The following is a 22427-nucleotide window of genomic DNA, read 5'->3' as shown; positions in this document are numbered from 1 at the left end:
ATTATTGTGTAGGGTGCAATGTATGCTTTAAGTTTTAGTAAAGTGTCTTTTATGTATGTGGGTGCCCTTACATTTGGGGCATAGATGTTGAGAATTGCAAGTTCCTCTTGGTACATTTTTCCTTTGATGAATATGAAGTGTCCTTCTTTATCTTTTTTGATTACTTCTGGTTGAAAACTGATTTTATTTGATATTAGAATCGCTACTCCAGCTTGTTTCTTGGGACCATTTGCTTGGTAGATTGTTTTCCAACCTTTTACTCTGAGGTAGTGTCTGTCCTTTCCACAGAGGTGCGTTTCCTGAATGCAGCAAAATGTTGGGTCCTGTTTACGTATCCAGTCTGATAGTCTATGTCTTTTTACTGGAGAATTGAGTCCATTGATATTAAGAGATATTAAGGAAAAATGAGTGTTGTTTCCTGTTATTTTTGTTATTGGCAGTGGGGATATGTTTGTGTAGCTACCTTCTTTTACGGTTTTTGGAAGATTACTTTCCTGCTTTTTCCCAGTTGTAGTTTCCCTCCTTGTGATGGAGTTTTCCACCAATTATCCTTTGAAGTGCTGGGTTTGTGTTGAGATACTGTGTAAATTTGGATTTGTCATGGAATATTTTGGTTTCTCCATCAATAATGATTGACAGTTTTGCTGGGTATAGTAGTCTGGGCTGACATTTATGTTCTTTTAGGGTCTGTATGATATCAGTCCAGGATCTTCTGGCTTTTATGGTCTCTGGTGAGAAGTCTGGTGTAATTCTTATAGGTCTGCCTTTATATGTTACTTTGCCTTTTTCCCTTACTGCTTTTAGTATTTTTTCTTTGTTTTGTACATTTGATGTTTTGACTATTATGTGGCGGGAAGTATTTCTTTTCTGGTCTAAACTATTTGGAGTTCTGTAGGCTTCTTGTATATTTATGGACATCTCTTTCTTTAGGTTAGGGAAGTTTTCCTCTATAATTTTGTTGAGAATATTTACTGGTCCTTTAAGTTGGGAGTCTTCCCCCTCATCTATTCCTATTATCCTTAGGTTTGGCCTTCTCATTGTGTCTTGGATTTCTTGTATATTTTGGGTTAGTAGCTTTTTGTATTTTGCATTTTCTTTGACAGTTGTGTCTATGTTTTCCATGGTATCTTCTGCACATGAGATTCTCTCTTCCATCTCTTGTATTCTGTTGGTAATACTTGTATCTATGACTCCTGATCGTTTTTTTTAAGTTTTCTATCTCCAGGGTGTTCTCCCTTTGTGATTTCTTTATTGTTTCTACTTCCGTTTTTAGATCCTGCATGGTTTTGTTTAATTCCTTCTCCTGTTTGGTTGCATTTTCTTGTAATTCCTTAAGGGATTTTTGTGTTTCCTCTCTAAGGGTTTCTATCTGTTCTTTGAGAGTGTTATTTATGTCTTTCTTAAAGTCCTCTATCATCATCATGAGAAGTGATTTTAATTCTGAATCCTGCTTTTCTGGTGTGATGGGGTGTTCAGGGCTTGCTATGATGGGGGAACTGGGTTCTGATGATGCCATGTAACTTTGGTTTCTGTTGCTTACGTTCTTGCGCCTGCCTTTTGCCATCTGGTTCATTCTAGTGCTACCTGTACTTCTGTCTCTGATTGAAGCCTGTCTTTCCAGTTGTCTCGCTTTTGTTTGGTCTTCTAGGAGTCCAGATGTCTTTGTGGTTTTTTTCCAGCTGCCCTGATTACAGTGGTATCTCTAGGATGCCTCAGGATATGGTGCCTCCAAGGTAGCAGTCCAGCTAGATGTCTGCTGTTCTGGGTGCAGTGTCTCCTCTTGGATATCTCAGGGTATGTTGTCTGACACTCTGAGTTCAGTTGTTCCTCTGTGGCTCTGAGTTGAGCGGACCTTCCAGTATGTCTCAGGTGGAATCCGGGGCCCACACAACTGCAGACCTGGTAGAGGTCTGGTCTGGGACTCAGACCCTGCAGGCCTCAGACCGGAGGGGGGGCGAGCAGCAGAAGGAGCATGCTAGTGCTGGCTATGGGTTCTATGGATCCCCCAGAATGTGTCTGGGGGACTCCTGGGTGCACTTATTCGCAGGCCTCAGACTGCAAGAGGGGCGAGCAGGGGAAGGGGCGTGCTAGCGCTGGCTATGTGTTCTATGGATCCCCCAGAATGTGTCTGGGGGCTCCTGGGTGCACTTACCCGCAGGCCTCAGACTGCAGGAGGGGCGAGCGGTGGACAGGGCGTGCTAGCGCTGGCTATGGGTTCTATGGATCCCCCAGAATGTGTCTGGGGGGCTCCTGGGTGCACTTACCCGCAGGCCTCAGACTGGAGGAGGGGCGAGCGGCAGAAGGGGCGTGCTAGCGCTGGCTATGGGTTCTATGGATCCCCCAGAATGTGTCTGGGGGGCTCCTGGGTGCACTTACCCGCAGGCCTCAGACTGGAGGAGGGGCAAAAAACAGTCTTTTAAATCTATAACTATTTTATAATAACCTAAAGGTATGGCCACCGGTGTGGGCATCCCAGAATGTAAGGCTCCCATTTTAATCATGGTTGCATTAACAGCCCTCAAGTCTTGCAACAATCTCCATTTTCCTGACTTTTTCCTAATGACAAATATTGGGGTGTTCCAGGGAGAGTTACTCTCTTCTAAATGTCCTGCCTGTAATTGCTCCTGCACTAGCAACTGGGCAGCTTGTAATTTTTTGGTGGTTAGGGACCACTGATCCACCCAGATGGGCGAGTCCCCTTTCCAGGTGATGGGATCCGCACAACGTCCTAGGGGTGCAGCTGAATCAGTAGCCCTTATCAAAAATACCCCAAACCTTTTCTTTCATTGTTACCATAAACTTCAGTAGGATGAAAAATTCCATCTTCACCTTTTCCTAATCCTTTGCCTGGGGAAAGCTCAGAGTTTACCATTTGAGCCATGATTACTTCATTAGGGCTGCACATAATCAATCCCAACTGGGATAACAGATGTCTGCCCAAGAGATTAATGGGAAGGCCTGAGATGACATGGGGTTGTATATTTCCTGTATTTCCTTTTTTATCTTTCCACGTCAGCACCTTAGAGCTTTGTAGTGGGTTTCGACTTTGGCCAATACCCCTTAAATTGGTTAAGGTTGGGGTAAGAGGCCAGGTAGCAGGCCAATCACTTTGTTTTAGGATAGTCACATCAGCTCCTGTGTCAACCAAGCCTTGGAATGTTCTTCCAGCTAGCCAAATTGTCATCATAGGTTTTTGTTTAACTATACGTTGTACCCAGTATGCATCAGAGGAACCAAAGCATTGATTCCCTCTTTTAGGATTCTTATATTTGTGATTAGTAGGGTACAATGGAAGTAACAGTAATTGAGCTATCCTCTTTCCTGTAGGAATGGTGACTATATTCTGAATTGCCTGTGCCATTACCTTAATCTCACCCTGATAATCATTATCTATAACTCCAGGAAAAATTTGTAGCCCCTGCATAGTAGCACTGCTTTCTTCCCACTATCAGGCCAAACACATTTGGATAGAGTGGTCCAAACACTCCAGTGGGTAAGGCCTGAGGTCCCATTTTTGGGGTTAATACTGTGTGGGTGGCAGAACTGAGGTCCAGTCTTGCACTTTCTGGTGTTGCTCGACAGAGTTCAGAAAGGGATTGGTGTTTGCTGGTAGGACACTGACTGTTCCATAAGCCTGCTTTGGCTTGCATCGGTTCGGGGCCTGGAGCTGGGCCCTGTTCCCATTTCCTTGATTATGGGAAAGGGTGTTACCTTGTGTGTCTTGTTTAGACCTACAATCACTAGCCCAATGCCTTCCATGTTTGCAATGTGGGCAGAGCCTAGGCTGTTTGCTGGGCTGTCTCTGGCTTAACTCATTTTCTATCTTGCAATCTCTTGCAAAGTGTCCAGGCTTACCACATTTAAAACATGCCTTTCTGTCTTTACTTGCCAAAAAATCTCTTACTGATTGTCCTTGCATGGCAGCTGCCATAGCTAAGCCCTGTTAGTAAGAGGGACCTATGTCAGAACAGAGTCTGATATACCCCGTAAGGTTTGTCTTTTCCCTATAAGGTCTAATGGCTGCTTGGCAGGCAGGGTTAGCATTTTTATATGCAAGTTGTTTCACATAATCTATGCCTGCCTCTGCATTACCAAAAATCCTCCCTGCTATTGTCATTAATCGATGAACAAAGTCAGAAAATCGCTCATCAGGCCCTTGTCTGACTGTTGTTAAAGATGCACCAGGGTCTCCCTTTACTGGAAGTTTACGCCAAGCCATCATGGCTGCATTTTGAATTTGAGCATATAAACCTGGGTCATATTGCATCTGGTTATCACTAGAAGCAAATTGCCCTTCTCCAACTAATGCATCAATGGACCAACCATTGCCTGCCTGAATGTTTCTCCTAGCTGTCTCTTTACAATTCTCATGATACTCTGATTTCCAAATTAAATAGTCTCCACCAGTAAGAACTGCCCTTGCTAACGTATTCCAATCACTAGGAGTTAGCCACTCCTCTGCAGCAGACTCTAAAACTGCAAGAGTAAAAGGAGCAGTGGCACCATATTGAGATACAGCATTTTTTAATTCTTTAATAATTTGAAAATTAAACCCTGTGTGATGTCTCCAAGCAACCCCTTGAGCATCTCTGGTCTCTGATACAGGAAAAGCCTCAGAGTTTCCCTCCTTTGGCTGATCTGTAGCTGAACTAAGCTAGAGGATAGGGACTGCCTTTGGACATCGGTTGAGGACCATGAAAATCTGGGGGATTTTTGCAGTTAGTCTCTTGAGACCTCTTCCCTGTCCTTTATTTCTGTAACTGATTACTTAAGTCCTGATACTCTTTTTCTAACTTTATCAGTTGTTTAAGGGTAGAAATTTTGTCTTGTAACTCCCTTTTGGGATCTACAAACATTGTCTCCATTGGGGAAGCACTTGGTGGTGGAGACACATAGGGCATTTCAGCATCATAAAATTTGACTTCCTCTTCCTCTTGGTTAGCACAATCTGGCTCTGACAAATCGTCATCAACCTTTGGTTGTATTTTGGATTCTAACTTACACTTCCTTTTATTTTGAACAAAAAAGACAGCATTCAAGAACAAAAGCAGAAAATTAACAGATTTGAGCAGCAAACAAAACCAAAACAGAGAGTTGAATTCAGGCTGACTAATTTCTTGTCCCATTTTCCTTTCCTTTCTCAACACAGCAGATTCCTGCGACAATCAACAGATCTTTCTTCTGGTAACGTCCCTCACTGGATCTCTCGTTCTTGCTGCCTCTTGTTGAGCGCCAAAAAATGTTGAGAACCGCATTAGTCCCTGTTTGGGTGCCAAAAAATGTTGAGATCCGGACTAGCCCCATGTTCGGGCAGCAAAAAAAATGTCGAGAACCAAACTAGCCCCACGTTCAGGCACCAAAAAATGTCACAGCCAGAGCAAAATGTTGAGGCCCGGGCTGCCCTGTGTTTGGCAGCCACTGTATCCCGGCCCAAGCCGGGTCGGGGTTCAGCAAGAGAGAGAGAGTGAGGAGGGACTTGAAGAATGGAGACCAGATAGAGTTTGATTCAGCCCCATTTATTCTTCAGTCTCTCTTCCTAGTCCAAGTCCCAAGTCTTGAGTTCCTAGTTCCTAGTGCTTCCAAGTTCAAAGTAACTTCTTCCAAGTTCTCTTCCAAGTGCCTGCTTCTCTGTCTTCTCTCTTCTGTGTCTGATTCTCTCCCGTCTGCCTCTGCCTTTTATATGTCTCACTTCTAAGCCATGCGTTTTGATCACACCTATAATCATCCCATTAGGTCTTCTCTCTAAATCTGATCTCTAGGTCATTCTTAAGTCACACACCTTTAATCTCACACACCTTTAATCTCACACACCCAAGGTATCTAAACCAAGATTATCGGAGTGTGCTCAGCTGTTGTAGGCTATTGTAATCCAAGTCTCATGTTAGGGCATATGGCTCAAGATGGCTGCAAAGCTGATAGCCACTTTCTGCTAAAAGTCGGCCCCCAACACCTGTGGTGCACAATTGCGAGGACATCCATGTGGTGGACAGCGAAAAAGATGTTTTTTTGCTGGACAGTGGGAAGGACGTCCCTGTTTTGGACAGTGGATAGGACGTTTATGTGGTGGACAGTGGGGGAAGACCTTCCTGTGGTAGACAGTGTGTAGGATGTGCTGGCAGTGGACAGTGGGGAGGATGTCTCTTTTTTGGACAGTGGGGAGGAAGTTTCTGTTTTGGACAGTGGAAAACATCTCTGTGGTGAATAATAGGGAGGTTGTTTCTGTGGTGGACAGTGGAAAGGATGTACCTGTAGTGAAGAGTAGGGAGGACATTTCTGTGCTGGACAGTGGAAAGGACCTCCCTGTTGTGGACAGTGGGAAGGACAACCATTTGTAGACTGTGGAAAAGATGTCCCTGTGGTCCACAGTAGTCAGAACATCTCTGTTGTAAACAGAAGTATGTCCCTGTGGTGCACAGTGGGGAGGCTGTCCCTGTGGTTAACAGTGAGAAGAACATCACTGTTCTGGACATTGGTGAGGATGACCCTTTTGTGGACAGTGGTTAGGATGTCCTTATGGAGGACAGTGGGAAGGAACTCCATCAGTTAGACAGTGGGGAGGAAGTCCCTGTGGTGGACAGTGGGAAGGATGACCCTGTTGTGAACAGTGGGAAGGTTGTACCTGTTTTGAACATTTGGGAGGACATACCTGTGGTGGACAGTGGGAAGGACGTCATTTTGGTGGACAGTGGGAAGGATGTTCTTGTCTTGGACAGTGGGGAGAATGTCCCTGTGATAGACAGTTTTGAGGACATCCCTGTGGTTGACAGTGGGAATGACATCCCATTGGTCGACAGTGGTAAGGACAACCCTGTGGTGGACAGAGGGGAGGACCACTCTGTGGTGGACAGTGGGAAAAAGTCCCTGTGTTGGATGGTGGAAAGCATGTCATTTTGGTGAAAAGTGGGAAGGATGTCCCCATGGTGGACAGTGGAAAAAACTTCCCTGTTTTGGACAGTGGCGAGAAAGTCCCTGTGGTGGTCTGTGAGTAAGATGTTCCTGTGGTGGACAGTGGGTAGGACCTCTCTGTGGTGGACATTGGGGAGGACGTTTCTGTTGTGGAGAATGGGGAGGATGTCCCTGTTGTAGACAGTGTGAAGGACTTCCCTGTGGTGGATAGTGGGGATTATGTCTCTCTGGTGGACAGTTGTGAGGACGTCCCTGTGGTGGAAAGTGGGAAGGACCTTTCTTTGCTGGACAGTGGGAAGCATGTCCCTGTAGTGGACAGTAGAGAGGACATTTCTGTTGTGGAAAGTGGGAAGGACATCTCTGTGGTGGACCGTGGAAAGGATATCCCTGTGGTGTTCAGTTGGGAGGACGTCTCTGTGGTGGACAGTGGGAAGGACATCCCTGTGGTGGACAGTGGGAAGGAACTCCATCTGGTGGACAGTTGGGAGGATGTCCCCTGGTGAACAATTCGGAGGATGTCCCTGTGGTGGACAGTGTAAAGGACATCACTTTGGTGGACAGTGGGAAGGGCATCTCTCTTTTGGACAGTGGGAAAAACTTCCCTGTGGTGGACAGTGGGGAAGATGTTTCTGTGATGAACAGTTTGGATGATGTCTCTGTGGTGAACAGTGGGAAGAATGTACCTGTTGTGGACAGTGGAAAGGATGTCCCTGTGGTCCACAGTGGGGAGGATGTCCCTGTAGTGAACAGTGGGAAGGATGTCACTGTGTTGGACATTGGTGTGGACAACCCTGTGGTGGACAGTGTAAAGAAACTCCCTCTGGTGCACAGTGGGGAGGACATCCCTGTGGTGGATTGTGAGGAGGACATCCTGGTGGTGAACAGTGGAAAGGAAGTTCCCATTGTGGACAGTTGGAAGGACATCCCTGTGGTGGACATTGAGAATGATGTCTCTTTGTTGGACAGAGGAAAGGACGTCCCTGTGGTGATGGACAGTGGGGAGGATGTCCCTGTTGTGGAAGGTGAGGAAGACCTCCCTGTGGTGGACAGTGGGGAGGACATCCCTGTGGTTGACAGTGGGGAAAATGTCCCTGTGGTGGACAGCAGGGAAGAAATTTTTGTGGTGGACAGTGTGAAAGACATTCCTGTGGTGGACAATGATGAGGACGTTTCTGTTGTGGACAGTGGAAAGAACATCCCTGTGGTTGACAGTGGAGAGGACCTTCCTGTTGTGGACAGTGGGAAGGAAGTCCCAGTGGTGGACAGTTGGAAAAATGTCACTGTGGTGGACAGTGGTTAGGACATCTCAGTTGTGGAAAGTGGAAAGGATATCCCTGTGCTGGTTAATTTGGTGGATATCTTGTGGTGGACAGTGTGAAGGATGTCTCTTTGGTGCCCAGTGGGATGTACATCCCTGTCATGGACAGTGGGGAAGACATCACTTTTGTGAAGAGTGGGAAGGACATCCCTAGGTGGACTGTGGAAAAAAGTCCTTGTTTTAGAAAGTGGGGAGGATGTCCCTGTGGTGGACTGTGGGAAACATATCCCTTTGGTTAACAGTGGATAGGATGTTTCTGGTGGACAGTGGGGAGGACATCCCTTTTGGACAGTGGGGAGGATGTTCGTGGTAGACTGTGGGAAGGATGTCCCTGTGTTGGACAGCGAGGAGGATCTTTTTTTGGAGGAGAGTTGGAAACACGTCCCTGTCTTGGATTGTGGTGAGATGTTTCTGTGGTGGACAGTAAAAAGGATGTCCCTTTGGTGGACAGTGGAGAGGACCTAACTGTGGTGGACATTGGGAAAAATGTCTCTGTGCTGGACAGTGGTGAGGATGTCCCTGTGGTGGACAGTGGAGAGGACCTCCCTGTGGTGGACAGTGGGAAGGACATCCCGGTGGTGGACAGCAGAAAGGACCTCTCTGCGGTGGAGTGTGGGGAGGATGTCACTGTGGAGAACAGTGGTTACGACATCCCTGTTGTGGACAGTTGGAAGGATGTCCCTTTGGTGGACAGTGGAGAGGATGTCTTGTGGTTAACACTTTGGCAGATGTACCTGTGGTGGACAGAGGGGAAAACGTCCCTTTGTTGGACAATGGGAAGGAGGTACTAGTGGTGGACAGTGGGAAGTACATCCCTTTGGTGGACAGTCAGAAAGATGTCCCTATGGTGGACAGTGGAAAGGACATCCCTGTGTTGGACAGCAGGGAGGACCTCTCTGTGGTGGACACTGAGGAGAACATCCCTGTTGCAGACAGTGAAAAGGTTGTCCCTGTATTGCACAGTGGTGAGGATATCCCTGTTGTGCACAAGAGGATTTCCCTGTGTTACACAGTGGTGAGGACATCCCTGTTTTGCACATTGGGGAGAATGTCCCTGTGGTGAACAGAGGGAAGGACGTCACTGTACTGGACATCGGTGTAGATGACCTTGTGATGGACAGAGGTAAGGACATCCTTGTAGTACATAGGAGGACATCCCTGTGGTGGACAGTGAAAAGGACCCTTTTCTGGTGAACAATGGGTAGAAAGTCCATGTGGTGGACAGTGGAGAAGACCTCTGTCTGCTGGACAGAGGGGAGAACATCCCTGTGGTGAACAGTGGGGAGGATGTTTCTGTGGTGAAAAGTGGGTAGATTGTTTCTTTGGTGGACAGTGAGGAGGACATCCTAGTAGTGGACAGTGGAAAGAAACTCACTCTGGTGGACAGTGGGAAGAATGTTTCTGTGGTGGACAGCAGAGAGGACATCCCTGTAGTTAACAGTGGGAAAAATATCCTGGTTATGGACAGTTGGGAGGATGTCCCTGTGGAGGACAGTGGAAAGGGTGTCCCTGTGGTTGACAGTGGGCAGGATGTTCCTTTGGTGGACAGTGGAAAGGATATCCCTGTGGTGGACAGTGGGGAGGACCTCTCTGTGGTCAACTGTGGGAAGGACGTCCCTGTTGTGGACAGTGGAAACGATGTCCCTGTGATCCACAGTGGTAAAAACATCCTTGTTGTAAACAGAAGGATGTCCCTGCGTTTCACAGTGTGTAGGTTGTCCATGTGGTGAACAGTGGGAAGGACATCACTGTCCTGGACATAGGTGAGGATGACCCTGTGGTGGACAGTGGTAAATAAGTCCCTGTGGTAGACAGTGCTGAGGAAGTCCTCATGGTGGACAGTGGAGAGGATCTTTCTGTGGTGGACAGTGGAAATGACCTCCCTGTGGTGGACAGTAGTGACGAAATCCCTGTTGTGGACAGTGGTGACTATGCTTCTGTGGTGCACAGGATAACGTCCCTTTGGTGGACAGTGGGAAGTATTTTTCAGTAGTGGAGAGTGCATAGGACATCTCTGGAGTGGACAGTGGTGAGGACAACCCTGGTGTACACGGGAGGACATTCCTGTGGTGCACAGCAGTAAGGATGTTTCTGTTTTGCACAGGAGGATGTCCCTGTTGTGCACAGTGGTGAAGATTTTCCAGTGGTGAACAGTGGGAAGGACCTCTCTGTGGTTGACATGGGAAGGACATTTCTGTTTTGGACAGTGGAAAGGATGTCCCTGTGATCCACAGTGATGAGGAGTCCTTGTTGTACACAGAAGGATGTTTCTGTGGTTCACATTGGGGGGGATGTCCATGTGGTGAACATTGGGAAGGACGTTACTGTGCTGGACATTGGTGAGGACGACCCTGTGGTGCACAGTGATAAGGAAGTCCCTGTGGTGGACAGTGGGGAGGACGTCCCTATGGTGGACAATAGTGACAATGTCCCTGTTGTGGACATTGGTGAGGACATTTCTGTGTTGCACAGGAAAACGTCTTTTTGGTGGACAGTGGGAAGTATTTCCCAGTAGTGGAGAGTGTGTAGGATATCTCTGGGGTGGACAGTGGTGAGGACATCCCTGTTATGCACAGGAGGATGTCCCTGTGGTGCACAGTGGGGAAGATGTCCCTGTGGTGAACAGTGGGAAGAACATCCCTTTGTTGGACAGTGGGGAGGATGTCCCTGAGTTCAACAGTTAGAAGAATGTCCCTCCTGTGCACAGTGAGATGTACTTCCTTTGGTGGACATTGGGGAGGATGTCCCTGTTTTGGACAGTTGGGAGGACTTCCCTCTGGTGGACAGTGGGAAGGACGTTCCTGTTGAGGATAGTTGTTAAGATGTCTCTGTGGTGGACAGTAGGAAGGGCGTCACTTTATTGGACAGTGGGAATGGAGTCCCTGTGGTGGACAGTGGGCAGGAAGTCCTTGTGATGGACAGTAGAGAGGATGTCCCTGTGGTGGACAGTTTGTAGGTTGTCTTGTGGTTGAAAGTGGGAAGGACGTACCTGTTGTGGACAGTGGAAAGTCTGTCCCTGTGATCCACAGTGGTGAGGACGGTTTTTAGTACACAGAAGGATGTCCTGGTGATTCACAGTTGCGAGGATGTCCATGTGGTAAACGGTGGGAAGAACGTCACTGTGCTGGACATTGGTGAGGATGACCCTGTGGTTTACAGTTGTAAGGAAGTCCCTGTGGTGGACAGTGGGGAGGACATTCCTGTGGTGGACAGTAGTGACAATGTCCCTGTTGTGGACAGTGGTGAGGATGTTTTTGTGGTGCACAGGAGAATGTCCCTTTGGTGGACTGTGGGAAGTATGTCCCTGTAGTAAAGAGTCCATAGGACATCTTGGGGGTGGACAGTTGTGAGGACATCCCTGGTGTGCATAGGAGGATGTTCCCGTGGTGCACAGTGGTAAGGATAACCCTGTTTTGACCAGGAGGATGTCCCTGTGGTGCACAGTGGGGACAATGTCCCTGTGGTGATCAGTGGGAATAACGTCACTTTGGTGGACTGTGGGGAGGATGTCCCTGTGGTCGATAGTTGGGAGAACGTCCCTTTTGTGTACAGTGGGAAGTATGTCCCTTTGGTGTACATTGGGGAGGATGTCCCTGTGGTAGACAGTGGGGAGGACCTCCCTCTGGTGGACAGTGGGAAGGATGTCCCTGTGGTGGACATTGGGAAGGATGTCCCTGTGGTGGACATTGGGAAGAACATTCCTGTTGTGGACTGGGGAAAAGATTTCCCTCTGGTCCACAGTGGTGAGGATGTCCCTGTTCTAAACAGAAGGTTGTTCCTGTGGTGCACAGTGGGAAGAATGTCCCTGTGGTGAACAGTGAGAAGGACGTCACTGTGCTGGACATGGTTGATGACAACCCTGTGGAGGACAGTGGTAAAGATGTCCCTGTGGTGGACAGTAGGGAGGAACTTCGTCTGGTGGACAGTGGGTAGGACTTTCCTGTGGTGGACAGTGGGGTGGATGTCCCTGGGGTGAACATTGGGAAGGACGTCACTGTGCTAGACATTAGTCAGGATGACCCTGTGGTAAACAGTGGTAACGACGTCCTAGTGGTACACAGTAAAACATCCCTGTGGTGGACAGTGGGGAGGGTATCCATGGGCAGTGGGGAGGAAGTCCCTGTGGTGGACTGTGGAAAAGACATCACTGTGGTGGACAGTGGGGAGGATATCCCTGTGGTGGACAAGGCAGAGGACCTCCCTTTGGTGGACAGTTGGAAGAATGTTTCTGTGGTGAACAGTGAGAAGGATGTTTCTGTGGTAAACTTTGGGGAGGACGTCCCTGTGCTGGACAGTAGAGAGGACCTCACTGTGAGGGACCATGGGGAGGACATTTCTGTGGTGGACAGTGGGGTGGACATCCCTGTGGTGCACAGAGGTGAGTACTTTTCTGTGGTGCATAGCAGAAAGTCCCTTTGGTGGACCGTGGGAAGAATGTCCCTGTAATGGAGAATGCATAGAACATCTCTTGTGTGGACAGTGGTGAGGACGTCCCTGGTGTGCACATATAGATATCCCTGTGGTGCACAGTGATAAGGATGTCCTTTTGTTGAACAGTGGCAAGTAAGTCTCTGTGGTGGACAGTGGGAAGTACGTCCCTGTAGTGGACAGTCGGGAAGACCTCTTTGTGGTGGACAGTGGGGAGGACGTCACTGCAATGATTAGTGGAAAGGATGTCCCTGTGGTGCAAAGTGGTAAAGACATCCCTGTGGTACACAGGAGAACATTCCTCTGGTGGACAGTGAGGAAAACATCCCTGTGGTTACCAGTGGGGTGGATGTCTCTGTGGTGGATGGTGGGAAGCACGTTTCTTTGGTGGACAGTGTGGAAGACATCTCTGTGGTGGACAGTGGGAGGGATGTCAGTGTGGTGGACATTAGGGAGGATGTCCCTGTGGTGGACCGTGGGGAGGACGTCCCTGTGGTGACAGTGGGTAGGACGTCACTGTGGTGGACAGTGGGGAGGATGTATCTTTTTGGACAGTTAAGAGGATGTCCCTGTGGTGGACAGTGGGAAGGATGTCCCTTTTGTGGACAGTGGAAAATATGTCCCTGTGGTGGTGGACAGTGGGAAGGAACAACCTTTGGTGGACAGTGTGGAGGACGTCCCTGTGGTAGACAGTGAGGAAGATGTCCCTGTGGAGGACAGTGGAGAGGACGTCCCTGTGGTTGACAGTGCAGAGGACGTCATTGTTGTGGAGAATGGTGAGGACATTTCTTTGGTTCACAGGAGAACCTCTCTTAGGTGGACTGTGGGAAGGAAGACACTGTAGTGGATAGTGCATAGGACATCTCTGTTGTGGATAGTGGTGAGGACGTCCCTGGTGTGAACAGTAGAATGTCCCTATGGTGACCAGTGGTAAGGATGTCTTTGTTGTGCACAAGAGGATTTCCCTGTGGTGAGCAGTGGGGAGGATGTCCCTGTGGTGAGCAGTGGGAAGTAATTCATTTTGGTGGACAGTGGGGAAGATGTCTCTGTGGTGGACAGTGGGAAGGACGTCACTGTTCTGGACATTGGTGAGGATGACCCTGTGGTGGACAGTGGTAAAAACGATCTTGTGGTACTCAGTAGGACATCTTTGTGGTGGACAGTGGGGAGGATATTCATATGGAGGACAGTGGGGAGGACATCCCTCTGGTGGACAGTGGATGTTCCTGTGGTGGACAGTAAGGAGGACTTTATTTTGGTGGACAGTGGGAAAACGTCTTTGTGGTGGACAGTGGGAAGGACATCACTGTGGTGGACAGTGAAAAGAATGTTCTTTGTTGTGGACAGTGGGAAGGGTGTCCCTTTGTTAAACAGTGGGAAAAACTTCCCTGTGGTAAACATTGGAAAGGATATCCCTGTGGTATACAGCGGGAAGGATTTCACTGTGCTAGACATTAGTCAGGACGACCCTGTGGCAAACAGTGTTAAGGACATCCTTGTGCTACACAGTAGGACATCACTGTGGTGGACAGTGTGGAGGACATCCATGTGATGAACAGTGGGGAGGATGTCCCTGTGGTGGACAGTGTTGAGGACATCCATGTGATGAACAGTGGGGAGGATGTCCCTGTGGTGGACAGTGGGGAGGACGTCCCTGTGGTGGACAGTGTGGAGGACGTCCCTGTGCTAGACATTAGGCAGGATGACCCTGTGGTAAACAGTGGTAAGGACGTCCTTTTGGTACACAGTAGGATATACCTGTGGTGGACACTGGGGAGGACATCCATGTGGTGGAAAGTGGGGAGGACATACCTGTGGTGGACTGTGGGAAAGATGTCCCTTTGGTGGACAGTGGGGAGGACATTCCTCTGGTGGTCAGTGTGGAGGAAGTCCCTGTGGTGATCAGTAGGAAGGAAATCCCTGTGTTGGACATTGATGAGGATGACCCTGTGGTGGACAGTGGTAAGGACATCCCTTGGTGGCCAGCGGGGAGACCATTTCTCTGGTGGACAGTTGGGAGTACATATCTGTGGTGGACAGTGGAATGGATGTCCCTGTGATGCACAGTGGTAAGAACGTACCTGTTGTGCACAGGAGGATGTCCCTGTGGTGCACAGTGGTGAGGATATCCCTGTGGTGAACAGTTGGAAGGACAGCACTGTGCTAGACATTAATGAGGACAATCCTGTGGTAGACAGTGATAAAATGATCCTTGTTGTACACAGTAGGATGTCCCTGTGGTGGACAGTGAGGAGGACGTTCCTGTGGTGGACAGTCAGGAGGATGTCCCTGTGGTGGATAGTGGAAAGGATGTCCCTCTGGTCAACAGTGGGGAGGACGTCCCTGTTGTGGACATTGGAAAGGATGTCCATGTAGTGGATTGTGGGGAGGACCTCCCTGTGGTGGACAGTGGAAAGGAAGTCCCTGTGGTGGACTATGGGAGGATGTCCCTGTTATGGACAGTGGGAACGACATCCCATTGTTGGACAGTGGTGTGGATATGTCTGTAGTAAACAGTTGGGAGGATGTTTCTGTGGTAGACAGTGGGAAAGAAGTCTCTTTGGTGGACAGTGGGGAGGATGTCACTGAGTTTGACAGTGGGGAGTACCTCCCTCTGGTGGATAGTCTGGAAAATGTTCCTGTGGGGGACAGTTTGAGGAGGTCCCTGTGGTGGACAGTGGGGAAGACGTTTCTGTGGTAGACAGTGGATAGGACCTACCTGTTGTGGACAGTGGGAAGGATGTCCCTGTGGTGGGAAGAATATCCCTGTTGTGGACAGTGGGGATTAAATCCCTGTGGGGGACAGTGGGGAGGACATTTCTGTGGTGTACAGCAGGAAGGATCTTTCTGTGGATGACAGTGGGAAAGATGTCCCTGTTGTGAACTTTGATGAGGATGTTTCTGTGGTAGACAGTAAAAGGACATCCCTCTGGTGGACAGTGGAGAGAACCTTCCTGTGGTGGACAGTGGGAAGGATGTTCCTGTGGTGGATAGTGGGGAGCACCTCACCCTGGTAGACAGTGGGGAGGATGTCTCTGGGGATTACAGTGGGGAGGATCTCTCTGTAGTGGACAGTGGGGAGGATGTCTCTGTGGTGGACAGTAAAAACGATGTCCCTATGGTACACATTGTTGAGGATGTCCCTGTTGTGCACAGGAAGATGTCTTTGTGGTGCACTGTGGGGAGGATGTCCCTATGGTGAACAGTGTAAAGGATGTCACTGTGCTGGACATTTGTGAAGAAGAACCTGTGGTGAACAGTGGTAAGGATGTCCTTGTGGTACACAGGAGAATGTACCTGTGGTGGGCAGTGGGGAGGACATTTCTGTTGTGGACAGTGGGTAGTACCTCTCTGTTGTGGACAGTGGGAAGGACGTTGTCAGGGACATCTCTGTCTATACACTAATGGCCTGGAATTCAGCCATAGGCCTAAGTCAGCCTGCTAGCACAAAGTCTTGGTCTCTGTGGAAAAACACTAGAACAGATGGCTAGACGCTACTGTAAACAAACAGATAGTTGCCAGGCTCTAGTCATAGACCTTGTAGATAAGTGACCTTGGGTAGAAAGTACCAACTTAGATTAGGACAAGTGAATCATAGGCAGTCATAGTGTCCTGTCCCCTGAACTTTCACCCACCTGACACACTGTTCTGGAAGATATCTGTACTCCCCCTGAACATATATGCCCCTGCATCATCCTCTTCCCCACATCCTGCCTTATTGTGTATATAACACGTGTGTGAAAAATTAAAAATTGCGATCTGATCAGCCTATAGACAGGTCGCAGTTCTTTGTGTCTTTGCCTGCTACCCCCTGCTCTCTTTCAGGTGATCTCTCTGAACACCTGTTTAATGTCCTGCTGGACATGGCAGGACATGCCTGTGGTGGACAGTGGGGAAAATGTCCCTGTTGTGGACAGTGGGAAGGACGTCCCTGTGGTGGACACTGGGGAGAATATCACTGTGGTAGACAGTTGGGAGGACGTTCCTGTGGTGGACAGTGGGAAAGACGTAGCTGTGGTGGACAGTGGAGAGGATGTCCCTGTGGTGCACAGTGTTAAGGTTGTCCTTTTGGTGGACAGTGGGGAGGATGTCGTTGTGGTGAACAGTGTTAAGGATGTCCTCTTGTTCAACAGTGGTGAGGAAGTTTCTGTTGTGGACAGTGGGAAGGACTTCCTTGTGATGGACAGTCAGGAAGACCTCTCTGTGGTGGACAGTGGGGAGGATGTCGCTGCATTAGACAGTGGAAAAAGTATCCCTGTGGTGCACAGTGGTAAAGACATCCTTGTGGTATCCAGGAGAACGTCCCTCTGGTGGACAGTGAGGAAAACATCCCTGTGGTTGTCAGTGGGGTGGACATTTCTGTGGTTGATGATGGGAAGAATGTACCTGTGGTGGACTGTGTGGAAAATATCTCTGTGTTGAACAGTTGGAGGAATGTCAATGTAGTGGACATTAGGGAGGATGTCCCTGTGGTGGACAATGGGGAGGATGTCCCTATTGTGGACCATTAGGAGGATGTTCCTGTTGTTACAGTGGGTAGGACGTCACTGTGCTAGACTGCCCTGGCCCGTGGAGATTCAACGAGATCCTAGGGAAGGGGGCAAAAGAATGAAGAGACAAGAGACACAAGGAAGAAGCACCAGTCTGAATGTCTGATCTAGTGCTTAAATTTTATTTTTCAGGCTGCTGTTATAAAGGCAAACAGGCAAGAGGGTCGTCTGACAGTCAGGGTTCAGGGTCATCCTGTAATCACAGAGTTCTCTAAGCCCACAAGAATTCCTAGCCCAAATTACTTATCTAAATATTTTCTCACAAGCAAGAAGGCAATTAAAACATTTCTCAGCTCGAGTTGCTTATCTGATTAATATTTTCTCCCTGGCAGAAGGGTAATAAATAAAGTATTCCTTAACTCAGGCTGTTTACTTAACTGACACTTGCTCTCAGGTAGAAGGGCAATAAAGTATTCCTTAACTCAGGCTATCTACTTAGCTGATATTTGTTCCCAGGCTGAAGGGCAATAAAATATTCCTTAACTCAGGCTGTTTACTTAACTGACACTTGCTCTCAGGCAGAAGGGGGTCTTGGCTCTCAGCATCTCTTCCTTTCTAACAATTTTTAAAGAGACTTGTCTGAGAAAGCAGACATTTGCAAGTCTCATTGATAAATGAGAGGGCATTAACCAGAGGAGGGAAGATTGACCTGATCCTCCCATTATCATTAGAAATGGTGTCTTTTTAGGGAGGAGAGGGTTAAATGTCTCATGGCTTCATAGGATATCGAGGGTCCTAGTTAGCTGCTTTGAGACACAAGAAATTAACACCAACCTCTATGCAATCAGGTTTGCTTCAAGGTGGACTCATGTGGACAATTTGGATCCTCCTCCTGCAGTACCTAGTCACACACGCCTTGCAGGTACCCATGCTGTGTTCATGCCATGCGAACAAGAGTCCATAGATCTGAGTTCTATGCAGCTCCTAAACGAGATATGTCAACATATGTCTCAGCCATGTCTCTGTCAGCCAGATCAAGTCTGTGATAATATACTTGTAGAGGTTTAGATGCCAAGGAGTCAATTTGTTGTTTTACAAAGCCAGTAAGTCTGTTAAAAGACCAAGTACTGGAAGCCAAAAGGAGAAAGGGATTGAACACAGGACCCAGGATGGAAGGGAGAAGGGTGGTAGGCCAAGGGGAAACAGAAAAGCAGTTTTTAAGCCATTCTTCTTGTTCTCACCATTTCTTTTGCCATTTTAATCTCTCTCTGATCTTGGCTATACTCTCTCTAACTACCGCAGTGTGGTTAGTATAAAAACAGCATTACTCCTTGAGGGCAGCACATAGTCCCTTGCTGAAGGAAAGCCAGATCCAGCCCTCTGCATTTTGGGGGGACCACTTCAGACAGTAAAATGAGGGATTTTTCCAGATTAGTGATGTCAATCTCTACCTGTCCAATGTCCTTGTCAGTGGCCCCTCAAAGATCCAGTAGTAGAAGTCCTGAGGCTGGCATCAGAATTAGAACTTCCAACAGCAGACACCACAGGTGGCCTCTTTTTATCTGGAAAGAAAAAAAGAAGGGAATTCTCAGGGAGATCTCTCTTCCCTGGAACTGTCATCATGATCTAAGGCATTTTTCTCATTATCTATTTGTTTAATCAAGCGTTCAGGGAACCATCAGGCTCCTCCTTCTTTTGTGTCAAAAATACAAGCAGAGCCCCTGCCCCAGATAAGGACAGGGTCAGGACCATTCCATCTAGATGTAAAGGGGTCTCGCCACATACCTGTGGCATAGTTTTTATTGGTCTCAGGATGCCAGAGGTGATCAGCAGCAGACTTGCCATGAGCATCCAGATTTAGAAAATTGAGAACAAACAAAACATGGTGAAGAATGTTTCCAGGGGACCCCTTCTGGGAGTATAACTTCCCCTTTTTTAATTTATGTAAAGTGTTCTTGATAGTCTGGTGGGCACGTTCAACAATGCCTTGCCCTTGAGGATTATAAGAGATGCCAGTAATATGTCTGATTTGTAATTGGTAGCAAAACTCTGGAAATTTTTTTCCAGTGTAGCCGGGACCATTGTCAGTCTTAATAATCTTAGGCTTACCCATGACAGAGAGACAATTCAAAACGTGGGCTATAACATTTTTGAAGCCTCGCCAGTAGGTAAGCTAGCAAAAAATAAATCTACTAAAGTTGTCTATGGTCACATGAAGATATTTAAGACTACTAAATTCAGGAATGTGTGTGACATCCATTTGCCATATTTCATTTGGGACCAAACCTCTGGGGTTAAGACCCAGGTGGGGGTGAGCAAAAGTGTGACACAGGCGGGCCATTGTTTAACAATCTGGCATGCCTGTTCACAAGTGATCCTAAAAAGAAGGTGAAGGGTCTGAGCATTTAAATTATGTAAAGCATGACTCTGCTGGGCCTGTTCTACAGAACCTAACAACAGTGGAAAGGTCAAGTGGGTGGCAGCATCTGCACAGGCATTTCCTCTAGAGACGGGACCAGGCAGATCAGAATGAGCACAGAGATGTCCAACAAAAAAGGGGTGGCATCTAGAGGCAATCAGCTTTTGAAGCTGAGAAAAAAAGGTTCAACATTTGTGGAGGGTCTAATGTATGGAACTCTTTCAAGAATGGGAACAGAATGAGCAATATAGTCACTGTCAGTATACAAATTAAAAGGGCAATCTTTTAGTAACTGAAAAATCTTTATTACTGCAAAGAATTCTACAAGTTGGGCTGATTTAAAGGGGGAACAAATAGGGGTAACCTGTCCATTTATAACGTAAGCTGCTGTTCCATTAGAGGAGCCATCTGTAAACACAAAACAAGCATTTGATATTGGTTGAGAAGAAGTAAACTTTGGGAAGATAAAGGGATGAATTTTAGCAAATTGAAGCAATTTATCAGCAGGGTAATGATTATCAATTATTCCCAAAAAGGAAGAGCAAGCTATGGGCCACTAATCTGTGGTCTGCATGAGCCAGTCTAGTTGAATTTTAGCATATGGCATAATTATCTTATCAGAATCTTCCAAAAAACTGGTGATTCTGTTCATGTCCTAAAAGAATAAGCTTAAGAACCAGAGAATTATAAGGGATGAGTACTTTAGTGGGGGAAGCTTACAGGTGGACCCAGAGAAGAGGGCCATGCTGCCAAAACACTCCTGTAGGTGTACGCAAGGTGGCACAGATAACAAACAGGAGTGGTGTTTCATAAGAAATAAAGGAAACTCCCTGTTCTTGGATGGGTTTTTCTATCAACCTCAAGGCGCATGTGGCTGCAGGGGTCAAGGAACAGGGGGAGGAAGGATTGGAATCACCCTTAAGAACACCAAAAGAGGCTTAAGCTCCCCAGTTGTAAGTTTAAGATAAGGTCTGATCCAATTTATATCACCTAACAATTTTTGAAAATCATTAAGTGTTTTCAAATGGCCTATTTGGAGCTGGAGTTTGGGGGTAATAATTTTTTGATGCCAAAGCTCAAAGCCTAAATAAAAATAAGGATCTTGTAGCTGAATTTTATCAGGGGCAATCTGGAGTCCTCTATCTGCCAGCTTCTGTGATAATTCTTGACAACAATAAAGTAATTGTGTACCATCAGGTCTAGCCAGAAGAATGCCATCCATATAACGGACAATGTAAATAGAGGGCCATTTTTCACGAAAGGGATCAACCACTTGTTTCTTACATAACATTGGACTGTTATCCATGCGCTGTGGTAGGACTACCCACTGGAAATGTGGCATGGGCGCTTTGAAGTTTGTTACTGGCAGACTAAAGGTAAACCAGTGTCTATCTTCAGGGTGTAAGGGAATGGTGAAGAAGCAATCTTTGAGGCCTATTACTATATTAAAATATCCAGCAGGAATGGCCACAGAGGTGAGCAATCCAGGTTGTAAGGCTCCCATAGTGAGCATAGTTTTATTAATCTCTCTCAAATCTTGTAACAGTCTCCACTTGCCTGATTTTTCTTAATAACAAAGATAGGTGTGTTCAAAAGGGAGGTGGTAGGTTCAATATGGCAAGCAGCAAGCTGTTCCTGTACTAACATTGTTGCTGCAGCCAGTTTTTCTGAGGTTAATAGCCATTGACTAACCTACAGAACTTCATCTAATTTCCATGTAATCTTGTCTGTGTGGGGTACAGGGATGTCAACAGCCATTAGGGTAAATTTTCAGCACCAAGTCCCAGGCAGTTAAAATTTTCAGCCACTTTGATAGGTTCTTTTATTCCTTGTGAGTGTTTTCCTAGCCCTTGTCGAGGTCGAAATCCCTGTTTTAGCATTTGATGAGTAACTATCTCGTTAAGGCTACACATGATAAGATTCAACTGGCCAAGTATGTCTCTGCCCCATAGATTAACAGGTAAATCAGACACAACATAAGGCTGTACTGTACCAGAATTGCCTTCTTCATCTACCCATGTGAGGATCTTAGAGCTTTGTTGGGGATTAGAGGTTTGTCCAATGACTTTTAAGTGTGTTAATGAGGCTGTCAGAGGCCAGGCAGAAGGCCAGTTTTTTCCTGAGATAATTGTGGCATCTGCTCCCGTGTCTATAAGGCCTTCAAAGCCTTTTCCTTCTAATTGTAATTTAAGGAGGGGTCTATCTTGGGTAATCTGCCAGACCTAATAAGCATCAGATGAACCAAGGTTGTTAGAGCCCCTAGACTCTAGAAGGATTCTTTGATTAGGATGTTTAACAGGGGCTAAAAGCAATTTAGCAATTTTCTGTCCTGATTTAACAGTCAAAGGACCAGAGGTGGACGAGGCCAGGATCTTTATTTCACCTGTGAAATCATTATCAATCACTCTGGAGGAGATATTTAAACCCTCAAGAGGGGAGCTGGAATGCCCAAGAAGAAGTCCAAAAGTATTGGGGAGCAAGGGGCCAAAGACCCCAGTATGTAGAACTTGTGTCCCCATCACAGATGTTAATATTGTATCAGTGGAGGGACAGAGGTCGAATCCTGCGCTGCTTGCAGTTGCTCATTAGAGGAAGGTAATGTTTGAGTCTGAGGGGTTAATGTTTGAGGGACAAACCTGATAGCCTCAGGGTTTTGTCTCGGATTTGGGGCCAGGGGCTGGCCCCTCTGGGAGTTTCCCTGCTTCTGAGGCAAGGTATTATTTTGTATTATTACCTTTGTAGGGCACTCTGAAGCCCAATGTCTACCTCGATGGCAGCGGGGACACAAGGAGGCAGGGAGAGTATGTTCTGCCTTAGGGGCTTTGCACTCCCTAGAAAAATGTCCTGGCTGTTTACAGTTAAAGCA

Source organism: Arvicanthis niloticus, chromosome 4, assembly GCF_011762505.2.
Source record: "Arvicanthis niloticus isolate mArvNil1 chromosome 4, mArvNil1.pat.X, whole genome shotgun sequence".
NCBI lineage: Eukaryota > Metazoa > Chordata > Mammalia > Rodentia > Muridae > Arvicanthis > Arvicanthis niloticus.
The sequence above is the reverse complement of the archived record's forward strand: the minus strand, read 5'-3'. Positions refer to the sequence as shown.